The sequence below is a fragment of the Hypanus sabinus genome, unplaced genomic scaffold (assembly GCF_030144855.1).
Source record: "Hypanus sabinus isolate sHypSab1 unplaced genomic scaffold, sHypSab1.hap1 scaffold_154, whole genome shotgun sequence".
Taxonomy (NCBI): domain Eukaryota; kingdom Metazoa; phylum Chordata; class Chondrichthyes; order Myliobatiformes; family Dasyatidae; genus Hypanus; species Hypanus sabinus.
Window position 1 is genome coordinate 105,406 of NW_026779616.1, and position 22,259 is coordinate 127,664.

A 22,259-nucleotide genomic window follows, 5' to 3' on the forward strand; every position below is an offset into this window, starting at 1 on the left:
CAGGTAGGCAGGACGGTGAAGAAGGTGTTTGCCACACCAGCATTCATCGGGAGAGTATTGGTCACTCGGCCGTGACGTCACATTACAGCTCTACCAACCTTGGGGAAACGACTCTTGGAGCATGACGTACATTTATAGTTGCCCTGTGATTAGAGGGTGACATTAAACTGGAGAGTGTGCAAAAGGGATTTAACAGGAGGCTGGATAGGCTGGAAATTCCTCATCAGAGTGTATGTGACATTAGAGAGGTTGATAAAATAATGGCAGACATTGATATGTTCAGTAGTGAATCTGTTATCTCCAGGGTCATGGAGTTGGACGCTAGAGATTCCAGGTATAAAGTGAGAGAGGGAAGATTTAAATGGGACCATGAGGAGCAGGTTTTGTACACAGAAGGCGCTATTTACATGGAACAAACTACCTACAGTGATGGCATAGGTCGGCACCATTGCAATATCTCTTGCACTGTGGAGAGGGAAGTTTCACAGGGACATGGGCCAAATGTAGGTAACTGAGAATGGTTTTGTTTGTCCACTTTGGCAGCATGGATATGTTGGGCTGAAGGGACTGTTTCTGTGCTGCACAACTCAGCGACAACGTCTGTTGCTCTGGCAGAGCGGGACGGACAGTGTCAGTAGTGAGAAGGTTTGGGGGAAGTAGAGAGGAGAGTGAATGGTTGAGGATGAGGCGGATGGAATAGAATGTGGGGAAAAGTGAGATCACCTATTCCCAGGATCAAACTGTAAGAATCATTTCCACATGGGGATGTTCAAAGGGACCTGGGTGTCATTGTAAACAAATCACTTGAGTTAACATGCAGATACAACAAGTAATGAGAGGGGCAAACAGTATTTTGTCCTGTGATCCAGGAGGAGTGGAGAAGAGGGGTACAGATATCTCAGTGGGTTCTGTAGGGTCCTGGTGAGAGCACACCTTGAATGCAGGGTCCGTGTTTGGTCACACTTCCTCAGGAAGGATATCCCTGCAATAGAGGGAGTGGAGTGACTGTTCCCCGCACCGACTGGGCTGGTTCCAGGGATGGAGGGTTGGTTATGTGAGAGGACAGTGAGTGGGCTGGGTCTGTATTCCTTGCAGTTAATGAGAAAACGAGGAAATCTGTTAGATTCTTTCAGGATGTGACAGGCAGTAGGCAAAGAGGATCTTTCCCCTGAATGAGAGTTCCATCATTGAGGAAAATACCCTCAGAATGAGGTGTAAATCGCAAACACGAGAGAATCTGCTGATGCTGGAAATCCAAAGCAACACAAGATGCTTGTGGAACTCATCAGTACAGGCAGCCTGTATGACAAAGAGTAAACAGTTGACACTTCGGGCCAAGACCCTTCCATCAGATCTCAGGGTGAAGGTTCTCAGCCCAAAGCATCATTACTCATTCACATCAGAATGAGGTGACATGCATTCAGGATGGAAATGGAATGATATCTCTTTAATCAGAAAATGAAGAACTTTTGTATTTGCTGTATAAGTTATCTGGAGCCTCAGGTGCTGGGTTGTGTCAAAGCTGAGATCACCAGTCTCTGGGAGAGTTTTCGTCACTCAGTCCATAAGACCACAAGATATAGGAGCAGAATTCAGCCATTTAGGCCATCGAGCCCGCTCTGCCATTTCATCATCACTGATCAATTTATCCTCTTACCTCTTATCTGCCCTTGTATCCCTTTATGCCCTGACCACTAAAGAATCTATGAATCTCTGCCTATACCCAGTGATTTGGCCTCTCCTGCTGCCTGTGGCAAAAATTCCACCGATTCACCACTCTCTGGCTGAAGGAATTCCTCCTCCTCTCCATTCTGAAAGGATATTCTATTTTGAAGCTGTGTGGTCTGGCTTTAGACACTCCCACCACAGGAAAAATCCTCTCCACATCTACTCAATCAAGCCCTTCCACTATTTGATAGGTTTCAATTTGGTAACCCTTCTTTCTTCAATGTCACGGGGAGAGAGGCCCAGAGCTATGAAACGCTTTTCATATGACAAGCCATTTAATCCTGGTAAAATTCTCCATTTGTGACGTCATGTCAGCAGAAAAAGTTCTGGATTTCAGAGATTTTTGTATTTTGGAATTATGGACAAATCTGCAAACCTCAATCATTAACCCATGCTATCCCAGGCACACAGATGCAAAATAAAGACAGATGTAAATTTAAAGCAGGAAAGTGGAACCTTACGAGGAGGTAAAGCCTGATATCAAGGCCTCAGAACATTGTACTCTCCAATTGGTCAAAATACAGCCAAGTAACAAGTTCGAAAATACCCACAACATGCAGAATTACAGTGCTTCACATTATCTTGGTCCATGGGATAAACACAAGCTGGGTCTGATCAACCCTGGCTCGGTCACCTGGGCAAGAGAGTCTCATGATTAACGACCCGAAACCCCCAATGACTCCAGGTTGCAGTACTGATGATGTGTCCCTTTGCACACCCGGTTCTTTAAGCCAAATGGGAGTCAGGCCACGTTAATGAAAGGCATCGGCTAGATTAAATTGGCTCCACTACACTACCCTATCCACCATAGTCCCACATATCTCACCATACTAAACTCCACAGCTTTATCTCTTCCAGCCTCACATATACATCCACAAGCCCTACCCTCAAACCCAATCCTAAGAAGTGGCACCCACCCTTTCTAACCCTGGCCACACACCCACAAACTCGAAGACTAGTGTAAGGAGGAGTAAGATCCAACAAAGGCAAGTGTTGGACCTGGTGGATGAAGGCATGTGCCGGATCAATGTGGCAGCGTAGCGTGACACTGAATCGAGAGTGACGAGATGAAGAAACACAAAAGGGGTGATTCTCCGACTGCCCGCATAATCTCTTTGTTATTTTGATTTTGTTCTGATAGTCCTCTGTCTATTTGAATATGTTGGTATAATTTATATTTAATTCCAGTGTTTCTTGTCAATGTTGTGTCAGATGAAATGTGTCTGTGATGCTGCTACAAATCCGTTGTTCCTTTCACCTGTGTGCATAAATAAACTCGATTTGAACTTTACTTTGAAATGTCCAAATCTCTCCTTCGCTCTCCTGCTGCCCTGTGTCATGAACTGAACGTCTTCGTGTTTAATTTTACAATATTTCATCTAATTTTATTTTCGTACTGCTTTTAAATTTGCGTTTCCCTTTTCAATTGCAGCCCGCACCCCCGCCTGTCTCTGCCCTCTGTCCTTCCTCCTGTATTAAACGCAGCGCGAACCGTCACACATTGGTGCCGCTTCCCATCCCCCAGCGTTCCGCTTGGTGATTCCTTTCTCCAAGCAGCCAATCGGAATGCTCAGCGTCGCCATTCTAATTAACATACCATTTTGTGCGCTGCCCATTTAGTCCGGGCTCCGAACAGTTTCTGATTATTATTGTGTTTGAAACCGACGGGGAAGTGCCTGATCCACCGAAACCCGCTCCCAAGAAGGGCGCCAAGAAAGCTCCGTCCAAACCGGCGAGCAAGTCTGGCAAGAAGCGCAAGAGGTCGAGGAAGGAGAGTTACAAAGTGATGAAGCAGGTTCACCCCGACACCGGCATCTCCTCCAAGGCCATGAGCATCATGAATTCATTCGTGAACGATATCTTCGAGCGCATCGCGGGTGGGGCTTACCGCCTGGCCGACTACAACAAGCGGTCCACCATCAGCTCCCGGGAGATCCAGCCGTGCGCCTGCTGCTGCCCGGGGAGCTGGCTAAACACGCCGTGTCCGAAGGGACAATGGCGGTGACCAAGTACACCAGCTCCAACTGAAGACAAGTTTACTGACAAAACAAACGGGAAAATCAAAGGATCTTTTAAGAGCCACTCACGGTTTCATTAAAAGAATATTGCGACATGGACTTGAGGTAAGTTTGAAAATTGCTTTATGATGCGCTCATTCAGAATCTTATCTCCGTTACTCAGAAATTGCTGTCCACTATTCAGCAGAATCCAGATTTCTCTGTTACATTCCTGCGTACTGCACAGGCACGGAATCGTGACGCACCCCTTCCCTGTCATTTCCTCTCGGTCATCAGGTTTCTCTGAAGAAGACACTAATTGTTGCTTCTGGTTTAATTACCGTGGAGAATGCGGTTCTTTGAGTTTTGTCCCATTTTGGTTACTTCTCTTAACCCCATTCCAACACGAGAGCTGAACACTCACGGTTTGTTCAGACTGTATTTGTTAAAGCTCCACTTTCTGAAGGGCCATCCGCTGGTAAACTGACTTGAGTTTACACAATGACCGTCCGCGAACATTTATCAATTGAAAGAAATCAGTGAACTAAATCTCCAGACACCGTGGCAATATTAACTACACTTAGTTTAAATCTGTTTCACCAATCATAAACGTCCTGCTACATTTCTCCCGACTGTATATGAAGGGAGAACACGCATATTTCCGGAAGCCAGAATTTCTGATTTATCAAATCTATCTGACGTTGTATGTATTCCGGAAACCTGGTTTCCCACATTTAAATTCTTCCTTCCAGGATTATATTGTAATTAGGCGTGATAGATTATTTGGTAGAGAAGGTGCTATTGCAAATTTTATACAGAAAGGGAGAAGGCATACAGTTGTGGATGTGAATGAAATGTATGAGACACTTGTAGAAGTATTTGATTCAACAGGGAGCGACATTAAAGAGGTATATTATTATAACCATGGTGGAAAGCTTTCGATTGATGTCTTGGAGAGTATATGTAGCTCCAGCTCACTAAGGGATGTATGGTTGGGGATTTTAATGCATAGACTTCACTGTGGGCTTGTTCTCAGAATGATGGTGCTGGTTTGATTGCAGAAGAGTTTTAGATATTTCACTGTGTCTAACTGGTGGGAGAGTTATGAGATTTAATGTTCATAATAGTTCTGAAATTGCTGTAAATTTAACTTTGGTTTCAAACATTCATGCTGCAGTGAGTGAGTGGTATGTCATGGGAGATGAAACATTGGGGAGTGATCATTTTCCTCTATTTATAAGCCTGGGTTTAGACCAAGATGCCACTTTGAGGAGGTGGAATTTCGGTAAAGCAAATTGGAGAAGTTTTAATGTTTTATGTGATGAATGGAACATCTGTGTGGATGGAATGGAGAGCATGATGTCGATTTCTGCAAAGAAAGGTTGTCACGTTATTCCTCAAATTTGCTGGAAGAGACTCATATTAAAAAGTGCATTAATAGGAGAAAAGCTGTACCATGGTGGACGGAGGAGTGTGCAGAGGCAATTATTGAGAAAAATGTGGCATTTTGGAAAGTTAAGAAGTATCACTGTCCGCGTGATCTTATTAAGTGTAACAGGTCACAGGCCGTGGTGAGGAAAGTAATGAAGGTTGTGAAAAATATTTACTAGAGGTCATATTGTGCTAGAATTCGAAGGACTATTAAACTTGGAGGTGTTAGGGGAATGATTAAGAAAGTGAGGGTGAGGGATTCATAGGGTTCCCAGTATTGATTAAAGAAGGTGATACAATTGTGACTGAAACAGAGAGGGTTTAGTTACTGGCTTGGTCATTTGCTGTAACTCATAATCAAAATAATGAAGAGACTAAACAATGTAGGGATAAGCTGTTAAGTGAATACCCAGACGTGTTGGAAACCTGCTGTAGCAATGACAGTGATGTAGAGTTTTATTTGTGTGAATTTAGGAAAACGATTATTAATACAGGGCTGACGGCTCCAGGAAAGGATGATATAAGTTATTGCATGTTTAAACGTATGGCCAGAGCTCTTTGGAGATAATATTACATTTTTGAATCCTATTTGGCATTCAGGCCATCTTCCCTCCTCATGGAAAATTGCAATTGTAGTGTCTATTCCGGATCCTGGTAAACCCCTGTTGGATCCTCCTAGTTATAGACCAATATTCCTGATTTCCCATTTGTGTAAACATATGGGATATATGGTATTAGAGTGGTTGAATTATTTTTTGGAAAAGGAAGGGGACATGTTGTTGTTAATATACTGGATTAGTTTGAGGGGACAAGTGCTGGTTCAACAGCACATGTCCCAAAAGCAGTCAATGTTTTTATGCAGAAATCTCAGCATCTACTTCAACACAGCAAGCTTCCAGAAACAAAATAGTCAGTGGAAATGTCAATCCATCGCCTCCTATATTGTCGCGATGAGGCCACACTCAGGTAGGAGGAACAACACCTTGTATTCTTGCTGGTCAGCCTCCAATCTGATGGCATGAACATCGATTTCTTGATCTTCCGGTCATGCCTCCCCTCCCTCATCAATCCCCATTCACTTTTCCCTCTTGTCGCCTGCCCATCACCTCCCTCGGGTGTTTCTCCCCCCCCCCCCCACTTTTCTTTCTTCCACGACCTTCTGTTCTCTCCTATCAGACTTGCCCTTCTCCAGCCCTGTAGGTCTTTCACCAATGAACTTCCCAGCTCCTTACTTCATCTCTCCCTCTCCCAGTTCCAGTTATCACTTTGTGTTTCTCTCCCCCTCCCCCACCTTTAAATTTACTCCTCATTGTTTGTTCCCCAGTCCTACTGAAGAATCTTGGCCCAAAATGTAAACTGTACTTTTATCCACAGACGCTGCCTGGCCTGCAGAGTTTCTCTAGCATTTTGTGTGTTCTCCTTGGATTTCAATAACTGCAGATTTTCTCCTCTTTATTACTCAATATCAACAGGCATTCTGTATGACAACTGTCAAAGTCCCACTGCAGATATGAAACTCGAGGTTCGGCAGATGCTGAGAATAAACTGCAAAGTAACACACAAAGTACTGCAGGAGCTCAGCAAGTCAGGCAGCATCTCAGCAGAGAAATAAACAGTCTAGGTAGGATGAAGTGTTTGGGCCCAAAATATTCACGGTTTATTCCTCTGCATAGATGCTGCTGGGGCTACTGAGACCCGCCAGCATTTTGCAAACATAAACCTCTTTTTTTTTCAGTCAATCAGTTTCCAGATGTTGCTGAACTTTCATTTGTAGCCTCATCCTCCTGCTCTGGTTCCCTCTTTCTACTCCCCATCAACTCGAGCCTCCATCACATCTAGAGCCTCCTTTTTGCTGACCCCACTTGTTTCTGCTCCATCGAATATTTACCCACCATTCTGCTCATACCTTAGAGGAGAGCATTGTATTGCAACAGTCTGGCTGTGTGAGGCACGGCCCTTCAAAATCAGTGAAAATCACCCAAAACAGTGAACAGAGAAGGGGAGAGCCTATATTACCAGCAATATCGAGGAGCAGATAGGGAAAGAGATTCCGGAAAGGTGTAAGAATAACAGAGTTGTCATGATGGGAAATTTTAATTTGCCAAATATAGATTAGCATCTCTCTAGAGCAAGGGTTTTTATGAGGTGGAGTTTGTTAGGTGTGTTCTGGAAGGCTTCTTGACACAATACGTAGTTAAGCCTACAAGAGGAGAGGCTGCACTTGATTTGGTATTGGGAAATGAACTTGGTCAGGTGTCAGATCTCTCAGTAGGAGAGCATTTTGGAGATAGTGAATATAATCCTATCTCCTTTACAATATCATTGGCGAGATATCGGAGCAGACAAGTTAGAAAAGAATTTAATTGGAATAAGGGGAATTATGAGGCTATCAGGCAGGAATTTGGAAACAAATGCTCTCAAGGAAAAGTACGGTAGTGTGGCAAATGTTCAGGGAATACTTGAGTGAAGTTCTGCAATAGTTACGTTCCCATGAGACACGGAAGTGATGGTAGTGTGCAGAAACTCTGGTGTACAAAGGCTGGTCAAGAAGAAAAGAAAACATTACTTCTTACTTCTTACTTCTCCTGACAGTAAGAGTGTTCACTTTGATTTGTAAATATGTGGATTTCATCTTCAGGCACAGTGAGGATATAAAATCCCCATTTGAATACACTCAGATATGAACTGATTGTTCATAGTCACAGTGCATTGATTACTCTTCACAAACATGTCTATCCAAATAGAAACTATTTGCGCCATTGCAAAATACTCCACTTGAGGTTCCTCCCCTCCCTGAATCACAATATATAGGGGACAACCACCTAAATCTGATACAGCAGCTCAAAGAAAGCAACTTCCATTTCTTTGTTACAGGTACCTCTGATTTTTCTGAGTCTTTCTGAAATAATTATTGTCAAGCATTAAATGGAGATGGCTTCATTGGTAAATTGGCAGATGATGCAACAATTGCTGGAGCTGTGGATAGTGTGGAGAACTGGCAATAAATACAGCAAAATGTAGATCAATTGCAGATATAGGCTGGGAAATGGCAAATGGAATTTGACCCAGATAAATGTGACGAATTGCACCTCAGTAAGGCAAACGCAAGACAGAACACTGATATGGGCAAGGTCCTTTGGTGTTGCTGAGCAGAGAGATCATGGCATCCTAGTTCATTGCTAGTTGTAAGTAGCTACACAAGTTGGTATGTTGTTTAGAAATAGACTTACAACATGCTTGCATTTATTATTCGAAGCATTTAGCTCAATAGTCATGTTCCTACTTTGTAAGACTCTCGTTGGGCCACATCTGGATGACTGCATACAGTACTGGTCGCCCCACACTTGGAAGGATGTGGAGGATTTGGAGAGGGTGAAGAATATGTTTACCAGGATGCTGCTTCATTTAGAGGGTGTGTGCTGTCACAGGAGGCGTAATAAAATGTTGTTTCCACTGGAGCTCCAAAGGCTGAGGGGTAATCTGATAGAGGATTGCAGGAAGATGGAGGGTATGGACATGGTATAGGCAGGAAGGATTAGTGTTTGGGTGTTTTTGATTTGCTTTATAGCTAGTTCATCACAACATTGTGGCCCTAATGGCCTGCTGTTGTGCTGTACTCTTCATTGTTCTATGTTCTCAAAGCATTTTCATAGCAAACTGACCCATTTGACAGTTACCTTGTAGCTGTTGGTTAAATCCTTTGCGATTTACAATTTGCTATATCTAAACTCAAGGTAAAGATTCCATTTAGTATTTTAAATCTCTCACAATATCATTAGACATTTTGGATCTTAAACCACACAAGCAGCAATGACGTTAAATTAGTTTCGTCTTTCCATGTTCATGAGATGTTCTTCTGCACACCATTGATTTAACATGTGGTAATTTAATAGCACCTTTCTGTCAGCTTAAACAGTCTGACATATCACAGAAACAAACGTTTTCACTGATAGAACTGCCAATGATCAAATGACTTATCTTTAAACGCTTTAAACTCTTGTACATGAAAGTCGCTGAAGGCTCTGATATTCTCAATCCACCTTGCCTGGTACAAATGATCAATCCATGGTCAAAGTCACTAAGATCTCATTTCTCTCCTATGGTGATGTTTGGTCTCAACAACAAATGAATCTCTTGACCATTCTTGCATGCTTTTATGCATTAAGTTTCATCGACAATATTGGATGATGAGATATCGGCACTAACAAGTGTAATGGGATGTACGGGTGTTCCTAATAAAGTGGCCACTGAATGTACTATGCTCTGCTTGGGCTGTCCTGAACCATTTCTCTGTCATTGAGGTATTTTAGAAGTAGAGTTTCTGATAAATTGGAAACACAGCAACCAACCTCACACATGCAGCAATGTTATGCCCTGATAGAAAGGAAAATGACTCAAAACCAGGGAGAACTTGCCCATCTTTTCCAAGGTATATGGAAATCACTCAAGAGGCTTTAACATATCTGCCTGGATTCATTCAGGATGGCATTGAAATAGCATCCTAGAATTTGAACTGTTCACTCGATTGGACCTCAAACCCACGCTATAGCCTCAAGGAAATAATCACACCACCTTGTCACTCTTGACACTGTTAAGAACTCAGCATAGAAACAACTTTAGGGAAATGGAAAACAATCAGCTCAGCAAAGGCAGCAGTACAGGAACTTGCAGCTCATACGGAATGGAATCTAAATTCATACTCTCTGTGATTAAAGAAGAGAATAGTAAATTTAATATTATTCTATCTACAATTGAAAGGTGTCCTAAAGTTGTCTTCAAGGCTACCAGAGTCTGTACTTCTGCAGATAATCTATTACCTTCAGTGACAGTGTCCGATTGTACAAGACAATATGTGAACCGAATTCAGCACAGATATACTATAGCCCATTGTTGCACACACACAATTTAAACTAGAAAAATACATTATTGCCTTTAAAACTGATCTGATTTACTGTCCCAGCTATCCAAAGATAAGTCATTCTTGTCATATAGTAGTATGTCTGTATTCATTTTACCTGTATTCTCAGTTTTCTGAAATATCCTCCCTCTCAATCTGTAGTTTCCAAAAGTCATAGGAGCAGAATTAGGCCATTTAGAACCAACGGGTCTGCCCATCATTCCATTTTGGATGATTTATTATCCCTCTCAACCCCATTTGCTTCCCCTGCTCCGGAACCTATCCCAAACATATTAATGAATAATCTATCAACCACCGCTTTACCCATCCCCAATTACATAGCTTCACAGCTGTCTGTGGCAAGCAATTCCACAGATTCACCACCTTCTGGCTCGAGAAATTCCTCCTCATTCCTGTTGTAAAGGGACATACTTCTACTCCAAGGGTGTACCGTCTGGTCCCAAACTCCCCCACCACAAAATACATCCTCTCTACTTCAACTCTATCTAGGTCTTCCAATATCCATAAGCTTTCAATGTCCTTCTTTTCTCTTTACCAGAGCTATCAAAAGTGAGATTTCTTCCTCCAGATAATTGCCTTCCAAAAAACTCTTGTCGTCCTGGTGTTTCTCCTGCTGATTGTTAACACTGAGTTTTCCAAAGCCCGAGGGGTCAGACGACTTGATATCAGATTAAACAGTAATGCAGAGGGAATTTCTTCACAGGTAGGATTGTCTTAGCTCCACTTCTTTAACCAAACGAAACAACATTCCTCTGCAACTTGCTCCAACCACAGATCATTGATCGCACAAAGCACATAAAACTAAATATTGTCAAAAATAAGTGCATAAAATATAACTCACAATGCATGCAGTGTGCAGCACATTTAAAAAAAAAACAACTAACAGTAGAGAGCTCACTGTCCTGTGATGAGAGGTCGGTTGTGGCAGGGCATTCATTGGTTTTGTAACCTAATGGAAGAAGCCTATTACCCAGTCTAGCAGTCTTAGTCCTCAAGCTGCAATGCCTCCTTCTCGATGATTATAGGTCAAAGAGATTGGGAGATATGTGCCAGGGATCCTCAATGATGCTTTGGGCTTTGACTAAATCAAATGTGTCAGATCATTAATATTCCAAACAACATTTTATTTAAAGTCAAACATCTATTTTTTGATATAATGTACATACTGAAATGCAATATAAAACATTAATTTTTCCAAGTCAAATTGAGTTTAATCTTGTTATCATAAGTTCAGTGAGGTACGGGTTCAGTACCAAGGAAAATTTGCATGCAGCAACATCACAAAGATGAAGGGACAGACAGCACACAGAATATAGATTATGCATTAGGTCTACCTTAAGTCATGCCATATGCAATAAAGTCGATTTGCCATCATGAGTATATATTTTCAGAAGTTAATTGGCTGGAATAGTAATGAATGGGAGATTGGTTTGACTAGACAAAATAGATGAATGTCACTTGAGGCAGGCATCCCCAAGAGTGCTGAAAACATTGTCAATTACGATTTCCCACGAGACGTTACTCACGGACAGTTATACAAAATCGTGTAGGTCTTGTAATGGAAATGTTCCCATGATAGTTCAGGGTTTATTCATCGAGAAGATACTTTGATTGATGCACAAGAGGGGTGGGAGGTGGACGGGGTAATATTTTGGAAATATTTTCTGAGGAGCTGACTGGTCAAACTAAATAGTGAGAACTGGTGCCGAATACTTTCCTGTATTCAATGGTGGGTGAGGTTCACCAATGACGGACTGGGCCATATTTAGTACATATTACAGGCTTTTCCGTACAATGGCATTGATGCTTCCATATCAGGCCAAGATGAAACTAGTCAATAAACTCTCTAACAGACATCTGTAAAAATTAATCAACGTTTCAGATAATAATTCAAATTTTGTCAAGCTTCCAAGAAAGCATAGCGTTTTTGGTGACATTCCAAATCTCCTCAAATTCCTATTGAAATATAGTCGCCGTCACACCTTCTTTACAGCTGTATCAATATTTTGGGTCCAGGTTAGCTCCTCGGACATACTGGCACCCAGGATCTTAAAATAGCTCCCTCACTGCATTTCTGATTCCTCCATGAGGATCAGTGTGTGTCATTCACTCAACTATTATGTGTCATCTGTCCTCATACCCGAACTCCGGAAAACACGTTGAGGAATTCTTCCATGGGCAAAAAGTCAATAGTCTGAGATAACTGAGCAGCAAGTTGACTTCACAATTCTTTGTTAATTGTCAATTCAAATATGAGCGAAAGTCTGAGAATCAGATTCCCACGACACAATAGGTGACTTTGTGGTTTGTTAGAAGTAAAGGTCTGTTAAGATCTATTAAGAACAGTGCATTCCAGTGATCCACTACTCTCTGAATAAATAAAACCCTACCCATCACATGCCCTTTGAACACACGCCTTCTCACTGTAAATGCCTGCCCTTTGGTATTTGACATTTCAACCCCGGGAATCAGATACTCCCTGTCTACTCTATCTATGCCTCTTTTAAACTTATAAATCTTCATCGGAATTCCCCTCAGGCTATGGTGCTCCAGAGGAAACAACTCACCGTCCTTTCCAATTGTATCCAGTCTCAATTGTAAGCCAGACTGACGCTGTGGAAATACAGCTCCAGAAATATGATTTTTATTTCTGCAAGGAGCATGTGTGTGTGTGGCAAATATTCGTCGACATTTCCTGGTACATGCTTCAGAGCATCGACTGATGATAAGAGGATGCTCACCATGACACTGGAGTAAACTCCAGATGTCTCCTTCTCCTGTGTAGTAAAGGACTTCAATTTGCTGCATCCTACTACAGGTTCTGAGTTATCATAATTCGAAAATGAGCAATGCTAAAAGTTCAGGTGCAACTGTTCTATTTAAATTTTCTGCCCATTACACTACTGGTGTTTTGGCAGCAATAAAGGTCTTCCTTCTTTGGCTGTGTTCAGGGCTTCCTTCATCATGTCAGTGTTACGCCTGTGACAATAGACAATAGGTGCAGAAGTAGACCATTCAGCCCTTCGAGCCTGCACCGCCATTTTGAGATCATGCCTGATCAATTACTATCAATACCCTGTTCCTGCCTTGTCCCCTAATCCCTTGATTCCCCTATCCATAAGATACCTATTTAGCTCCTTGAAAGCCTCCACTACCTTCCGAGGCAGTGCATTCCAGACCCCCACAACTCTCTTGGAGAAGAAGTTTTTCCATAACTCTGTACTAAATGACCTTTTTTAATGATCCTCTTTTTAAAACGTTTTTTATTGCGTTTTCAAATAATTACAGAAAGAAAAACAAATATACCCTTAGCCCCTCCCCTCTAACAACCCTACAGAAAAAAAGAAAATGAAAAAAAAGAAAGAAAGCGAGAGTGCCTGTATATCTGAAGATCCCCACATGCTCCACGGAGTTCGTAATAACTTTATTATATATACTTGTTTCTTTCCCCAAATAACCAATTATTTTATCTTCGGAGCAGTCATTTGAGATCTTAAGCTGTGTTGCCTTTAAGGCATTTGTTTAGTTTATTATACTTTTGCTTTAGTAATTTGTTTGTTATCATTTTCTAGTTAAAGTTAAGGTTGTTTAAAGTAAATTCGTTTTCTGTGATATATAGCGGCATGCGATGACGTCACTCCCGGTTTCGCCGTGTGTTGTGGGAGAATACCGGTTTGGAGAAACAGGAAGGAGGGGGCTTATGTGTACAGTATCAGTGCGAGAAAAGTTTTCTTTCTACGCACGAGAAACATTAGTGAATCAACGCCCTAAGTTCATGAGATAATCGATATGTTGAATTAAAAATGTTAACGCTGATTCTGTTAAAAGTAATGATGATTGATAAAGTTTATGTTTTTTGTTATTTAAAGCGTTGCGGATAGTTTGTGTTGAAATGTATTTAAAGCCAGTCAATGGCATGGGTAGATTCTGACTGTATGTTGCACTTCAATGTAAGATTGTTGTTGTCGTTTTACTTTTGCAAGTGTTTATGATGTAAATGTGATGTCAAGAAGGAAACAAATACAGTATGTTTTTTGTATTGTTTTATCAACAGTTTTCACCATACCTTAATGTGGAAGAGTGAACAGTAAATGGTTAATCTTACTGGGACCGCCTCATTGATTGGTTTATGCTTGGTGTTTAGTTCAGAGTTATTTTACAGCTGTGCGAGAACACTACATAAGCATTTACGAGAATGACACCATCTGATTTCAAATCCCAGAAAATCCTGCAGTCTCGTTCCTGCAGTTCTTCCATTGGAGTGAAAATCATATAGATATTGGAGATGATGTATGTTGCCGTATGTCGATTACAATAATGACATTTGTGCTGTTCATTTTTTTCAGACAGCTGCACCATAGACCCTGAAAGTGACATCAGGAATATCTTCTCCGCAAGTTACAGTGAGCATCTGGGTTAAATCTGATCAACAGCACAAGGTCAGAAACTTAGTGTCACTACCAAAAGTTCCAGCCAATAGAAGTTCAACACTGTATAATGTGTGTTAAAGAAATGTGAAATAGTGTAACACTTGTAATAATAATTAACAATCAATGAAGCATACAAACAATGTGTTCTTCATTAGCATTTATTGTAAGACTGGAAGTGGTTACTACTGATATTGGCAACATTTATTCACCATACCTAATATCTGTGCTCTTGAGATTGTCCCCATTAAACACAAAATTATTATAAATAATTAATTTTAGACGTACTTATTTAAGACCATATGACATAAGAGCAGAATGAGATAATCTGGCCCATTGAATCAGCTCTGCCATTCAATCACTGATGATCCTTTGTTTTATCTCCTCCTCAACCCCATGAGAAAGTAAGGATACATGGGATCCAAGGAGACACTGCTTTGTGGATCCTGAACTGACTTACCCCAAGAAGGCAAAATGTGCTTGGAGACGGGTCATATTCTGCATGGAGGCCAGAGTCCAGTGTTGTGCCTCGGGGATCTATTCTGGGACTCCAACTCTTCGTGATTTTTATAAATGACTGAGACGAGGTAATTTAATGAGATGAGGCATTAATAAGATGCAAAACTGGGCTGAGAAATGGTAGATGGAGTTCAACCCAGATAAGTGTGGCCTGGTTCATTTTGGTAGGTCAAATATGATGGCAGAATGTAGAGTTAATGCCTAGACTCTTGGCAGTGAGGAGGATCAGAGGGATCTTGGGGTCCAAGGCCGAAATTTTCTTTAAATAACTATTTATGGTTCTTAGTAATTGTTCCATCCAAATAAGTAAGTTTATTTCTTACAATTTTAAAAGGAAGGTTAGTATTAATTGATACTAAATGATTCAATAGAATAAGTTCACTCTTATCCTGAATATTGACTAAATCTGGAGACAAAAGAATGTACGATAGCTAATAAAGTCTCAACATTAGGAATATAAAGCAAAAGGTCATCGGCATAATGCAAAATTTCTAAGGTAAGGACATGTTCGGCACAGCTTTGTAGGCTGGAGGGCCTGTATTGTGCAGTAGTTCCGTGTTTCTATGTTTCTATCATATCTGTTTCCTCAACATTTCATGTCCCTCCACCAATATTCCTAATATCTGCAAACCTGGCAGGAAAGCCATCTATTCCTTCATCTAAGTCATCATATACAGCATAAAAGTAAGTGGCCCCATAGGAACCCTGCGGATCACCACTAGCCACTGGCAGCCAACCAGAACAGGATCCATTTATTCCCACTCGCTGCCTCCTACCAATCAGCCAATGTACTACCCATGTTAGCAACATTCTTGTAATACCATGGGCTCTTAATTAAATGCGCAGCCTTCTGTGTGGCACTTGTGTCAAAGGACCTCATAACGCCCAGATATACAAAATACACTGCATCCCCTTTATCTATCCTACTGGCATTCTCATCAAATTATCGCAAAAGGTACATATTTTTAGCCAGATGGTGGTGGAATTATGGAATTCGTTGCCACATACAGTGTGGAGGCCCAATCATTGAAGGTGCTTAAGGAGGAGATTGATAGGTATCTAATTAGTCAGTGTATCAAGGGATATGGGGAAAAAGTCGGAAATTGGATCTAGATGGGAGAATAGTTCAGCTCATGGTGGAGTGGCAGAGCAGACTCAATGGGTCGAATGGCCTCCTTCTGCACCTTTACCTTGCTTGAAATGTAATATGAATTATTAATAGAGTAAACGAATAGACTATAACAGAGACAGTACTTAGCTCATGACGAATTAATGTTGTCACAAATAAAGTGACTATGAATCACTGATTATTTCTACTTGGCATAATTTATAATTATTTAATTATTTCTGGTTAAATATTGCTATATTTCTACACAATTCCTGCTTAGTGTGAATGTAACGAGACCCAATTTCCTTCGGGATCAATAAAGTATGTCGTTCAGTCCGTCTGTCTGACTGAAGTTTCTGGCAGACTGAATTCCTTCCGATGGATCATTGCTGGGAGTGCTCGTTCCTTTTGGGCAGCTCGCCATCTACAACACAAGTTCAGAAATATTCATTTGTTACTGAAAGCATAGTACCTTAAAACCTGGAATACAACAAATGATTAATATTGAATAGGATAAAAAAAACTGACACATAAAGGTTTGGAACAAGAGGAAGTGGATTATGATGAATGTTAAATTGTGCCAATGCTTGAAATAAGGGATGGCAATAAATAAAGGGCTGCAAGAAGACCACAGACATGTCATCAGGTTTGAAGGACCATGTGCCTCAATGACCCTGAGTTCTATGTTGTCTGGAGTCAGGGCCTTCTGCTTTAGCTCTTGGTAGTATCAGCCATACCTAACAGGTCAATAAGTAGAGGCCAGGCGAAGAGATGTCCATGGGTCCTGCCCGTTCAGGGTTTCAGTTCAGCAATAAAAATTCAGACTGGTAAATCAAAACTGGTCTGGAAAAGCAATAAAGAATAATTCTACATCTGAATGTAACTGTATTCCTGAGTCTCCACATGAAATGCATACTAGACAGTAGAGAAAACTAAGTGGAAGTACTGACATGATGAAGGAAGCCCTGGACACAACCAGAGAGGAAGACCTTTATTGCTGCCAAAAACACCGGTAGTGTAATGGGCAGAAAATATAAATAGAACAGTTTCATTTGACTTTCAGCTTTGTTCATTTTCGAATTATGATAACTCTGAACTTGTAGTAGGATGCAGAAAATTTAATTCCTTTACTGCACAGAAGAAAGAGACATCTGGAGTTTACTCCAATGTCGTGGTGAACATCCTCTTATCGTCAGTCGTGTGCTCTGAATCATGCACCAGGAAATGCTGCTTGATATTTGCCACACACACATACTCCTTGCAGAACTAAAAATCTTATTTCTGGAGCTGTATTTCCTCAGTGTCAGCTTGGCTTACAATTGAGACTAGATACAACTATTGTATTATACAATATTAATTAAAGTTCATAATGTGCTCCTTTGTTGCCTTTACATAGATCTAGTTTTATCAAGAGAACAGAAACATTCCCCGATATGTGACACAGCAGACTCTGCTTAGCTAATATTATAGACTGATTACTTTTGTTGAAAGTTATCAATATACGTTATCAAATGACAATTTTAATTAAATTACAAAGCACTTCAAATCACTTCAACAGGACTGACGATTTGGTATTCACTTAATGAGTGACATGTCAACAGAAACATTGAGAAAGTTTGTAGTATGATACCAAAGCAAAACAGATTATTGTGTAATGTGGGCATTGATTGCAAATTGATTGGAACTCATTGTCCTGTAATTCTGTTTGAGGCATCATGGTCGTGGAATTATGGAATTCGTTGCCACATGCAATGTGGAGGCCCAATAATTGAGGGTGTTTAAGGAGGAGATTGATGGGAATCTAATTAGTCAGGGTATCAAGGAATATGGGGAAAAAGTCGGAAATTGGAGATGGGAGAATACTTAAGCTCATGGTGAAGTGGCGGAGCAGACTCAAGGGGCCGAATGGCCTACTTCTGCTCCTTTACCTTGTCTTGTCTTGACATGTGAATTATTAATATAGTAAATGAATAGACTAAACTCAGAAACAGTGCTTAGCTGATAACGAATTAATGTTGTCACGAATAAAATGACTATGAATCACTGATTATTTCCACGGCATAATTTATTATTATTTAATTATTTATGGTTTTATATTTCTATATTTCTACGTGGGCTTTTCCGCCGGCTTTCACTATTACGCTGTTACAGGAGTTCTAGCCTTTCTTCTGGTGCGTCTCAAGGAGCTGTTCCCCAGACCCTCTTTTATCCCCACTCATAGGGTCTCAGATGTCACTCAGGGTGGAATGATGCCATCCCCTAACCTGCCCACGTTGCCTGAGGGCATCCACGAAGCATAGTATTCAATACACAATTCCGCCTCCAAGAAACAATGACCTTTTCCGTGGCTTTGTATCGCTGGGGGCCAGGACATTCCAAACTTCTCTCTCTCATTTCCTGGGTCTACTACCCTGACTTAATAGCGATCTTGCAATTCTCAAAAAGGAAGAGGGAGAAAACAGAGAACTATCGGCCTGTCAGCCTGACATCAGTGGTGGGAAAGATGCTGGAGTCCATTATTAAGGATGAAATTGTGGCATATCTAGATAGCAGTGATAGGATTGGGCCAAGCCAGCATGGATTTACCAAGGGTGAATCATGCTTGACTAATCTGTTGGAGTTTTTCGAGGATGTAACCAGGAAGTTAGACGGGGGAGATGCAGTGGATGTAGTGTACCTTGATTTTCAGAAGGCATTTGATAAGGTCCCACATAGAAGATTGGTGGGTAAAATCAAAGCTCATGGCATCGGGGGGAAGGCATTGACATGGATAGAACACTGGTTGGCAGATAGAAAGCAAAGGGTAGGTGTGAATGTGTGTTTCTCGGAATGGCAGGTGGTGACTAGTGGGGTGCCACAGGGCTCGGTATTGGGACCACAGCTGTTTACCACTTACGTTAATGATTTGGATGAAGGCATAAAAAATAACATCAGCAAATTTGCTGATGATACTAAGCTGGATGGCAGTACGACATGTGATGAGGATGCTGGGAGAATTCAGGGTGACTTGGATAGGCTGGGTGAGTGGGCAGATACTAGGCAGATGGCGTTTAATGTGAATAAGTGTGAAGTTATCCACTTTGGGAGTAAGAACAGGAAGGTAGATTATTATCTGAACGGTTTAGAGTTGGGTAAGGGAGCAATACAAAGAGATCTCGGAGTCCTTGTTCATCAGTCACTGAAGGTGAATGAGCAAGTACAGCAGGCAGTGAAGAAGGCTAATGGAATGTTGGCCTTTATTGCAAAGGGAATTGAGTACAAGAGCAAGGAAATCATCCTGCATTTGTACAGAGCCCTGATGAGATCTCACCTGGAGTATTGTGTACAGTTTTGGTCTTCAGGGTTAAGGAAGGACATCCTGGCTGTAGAGGAAGTGCAGCGTAGATTCACGAGGTTAATTCCTGTGGTGTCCAGTCTTACGCAGAGAGGTTAGAGAGACTGGGCTTGTACACGCTGGAATTAAGGAGATTGAGAGGGGTTCTGATTGAAGCATGTAAGATTATTAAGAGATTGGACTAGATAGAGGCAGGAAATATGTTCCAGATGCTGGGAGAGTCCAGTACCAGAGGGCATGGTTTGATAATAAGGGGTAGGTCATTTAGGACAGAGTTAAGGAAAAGCTTCTTCTCCCAGAGAGTTGTGGGGGTCTGGAATGCACTGCCTTGAAAGATAGTGGAGGCCAATTCTCTGGATGCTTTCAAGAAGGAGCTAGATAGGTATCATGGATAAGGGAATCAAGAGATATGGGGACAAAGCAGGAACAGGGTATTGATAGTAATTGATCAGCCATGATTTCAAAATGGCGGTGCAGGCTTGTAGGGCTGAATGGTCTACTGCACCTATTGTCTATTGTCACAGGCGTAACACTGACATGATGAAGGAAGCACTGAACACAGCCAGAGAAGGAAGACCTTTATTGCTGCCAAAAACACCAGTAGTGTAATGGGCAGAAAATATAAATACAACCGTTGCACGTGAACTTTTAGCATTGCTCATTTTTGAATTATGATAACTCAGAACTTGTAGTAGGATGCAGCAAATTGAAGTCCTTTACTACACAGGAGAATGAGACATCTAGAGTTTACTCCAGTGTCATGGTGAACATCCTCTTATCATCAGTCGATGCTCTGAAGCATGTACCAGGAAATGTCGATGGATATTTGCCACACACACACATGCTCCTTGCAGAAATAAAAATCATATTTCTGGAGCTGTATTTCCACAGCGTCAGTCTGGCTTACAATTGAGACTGGATACAATTGGAAAGGACGGTGAGTTGTTTCCTCTGGAGCACCATAGCCTGAGGGGAATTCCGATGAAGGTTTATAAGTTTAAAAGAGGCATAGATAGAGTAGACAGGGAGTATCTGATTCCCGTGGTTGAAATGTCAAATATCAAAGGGCAGGCATTTAAAGTGAGAAGGCGTGTGTTCAAAGGGCATGTGAGGCGTAGGGTTTTATTTATTCAGAGAGTAGTGGATCACTGGAATGCACAGTTCTTAATAGATCTTAACAGACCTTTACTTCTAACAAACCACAAAGTCACCTGTTGCCTGGTCGGAATCTGCTTCTCAGACTTTCGCTCATATTTTCCTGTGAATTGACAAGAAACAAAGAATTGTGAATTCAACTTGCAGCTCAGTTATCTCAGACCATTGACTTTCTTGCCCATGGAAGAATTCCTCACCGTGTTTTCCGGAGGTCGGGTTTGAGAATATAGAGTTCGGATATGAGGACAGATGACAGATTATAGTTGAGTGAATGACACACACCAATCCTCATGGAGGGATCAGAAATGCAGTGAGGGAGCCATTTAAAGTTCCTGGGGGCCAGTATGTCCGAGGAGCTAACCTGGACCCAACATATTGATACAGCTGTAAAGAAGGTGTGACGGCGGCTATATTTCAATAGGAATTTGAGGAGATTTGGAATGTCACCAAAAATGCTATGCTTTCTTGGAAGCTTGACAAAATTTGAATTATTATCTGAAACATTGACCAATTTCTACAGATGTCTGTTAGAGAGTTTATTGACTGGTTTCATCTTGGCCTGATATGGAAGCATCAATGCCATTGTACGGAAAAGCCTGTAATATATACTAAATATGGCCCAGCCCGTCATTGGTGAACCTCACCCACCATTGAACACAGGAAAGTATTCGGCACCAGTTCTCACTATTTAATTTGACCAGACAGCTCCTCAGAAAATATTTCCAAAATATTACCCCGTCCACCTCCCACCCCACTTTTGCATCAATCAAAGTATCTTCTCGATGAATAAACCCTGAAGTATCATGGGAACATTTCCATTGCAAGACCAACACGATTTTCTATAACTGTCCGTGAGTAACTTCTCGTGGGAAATTGTAATTGACGTTGTTTTCAGCCCTGTTGGGGATGCCTGCCTCAAGTAACATTCATCTATTTTGTCTAGTCAAACCAATCTCCCATTCATTACTATTCCAGCCAATTAACTTCTGAAAATATATACTCATGATGGCAACTCGACTTTATTGCATATGGCATGACTTAAGGAAGAGCTAATGCATAATCTATATTCTGTGTGCTGTCTGTCCCTTCATCTTTGTGATGTTGCTGCATGCAAATTTTCCTTGGTACTGAATCCGTACCTCACTGAACTTATGATAATAAGAATAAACTCAATTTGACTTGGAAAAATTAATGTTTTTTATTGCATTTCAGTATGTTCATTATATCAAAAAATAGATGTTTGACTTTAAATAAAATGTTGTTTGGAATATTAATGATCTGACACATTTGATTTAGTCAAAGCCCAAAGCATCATTGAGGATCCCTGGCACATATCTCCCAATCTCTTTGACCTATAATCATCGGGAAGGAGGCACTGGAGCTTGAGGACTATGACTGCTAGACTGGGTAATAGCTTCTTTCATTAGGTTACAAAACCAATGAATGCCCTGCCACTCCCGACCTCTCATCACAAGACAGTAAGCTCTTTACTGTTAGTTGTTCTTTTAATGTGCTGCACACTGCATGCATTGTGAATTATATTTTATTCACTTATTTTTGACAATATTTAGTTTTATGTGCTTTGTGCGATCAATGTTCTGTGGTTGGAGCACGTTGTAGAGGAATGCTGTTTCGTTTGGTT

General features: G+C 41.3%; 1 long non-coding RNA gene across 1 annotated transcript; it reads left to right on the top strand.

Moving 5' to 3' along the window:
• The first annotated feature begins 3,341 nt into the window (after nt 1–3,341).
• LOC132387113 (uncharacterized) lies at nt 3,342–22,025 on the top strand. The gene is made up of 3 exons (XR_009509769.1): nt 3,342–3,851; nt 14,421–14,513; nt 21,914–22,025. It is a non-coding gene; the product is annotated as an uncharacterized LOC132387113 (long non-coding RNA).
• The last annotated feature ends 234 nt before the right edge of the window (nt 22,026–22,259 follow it).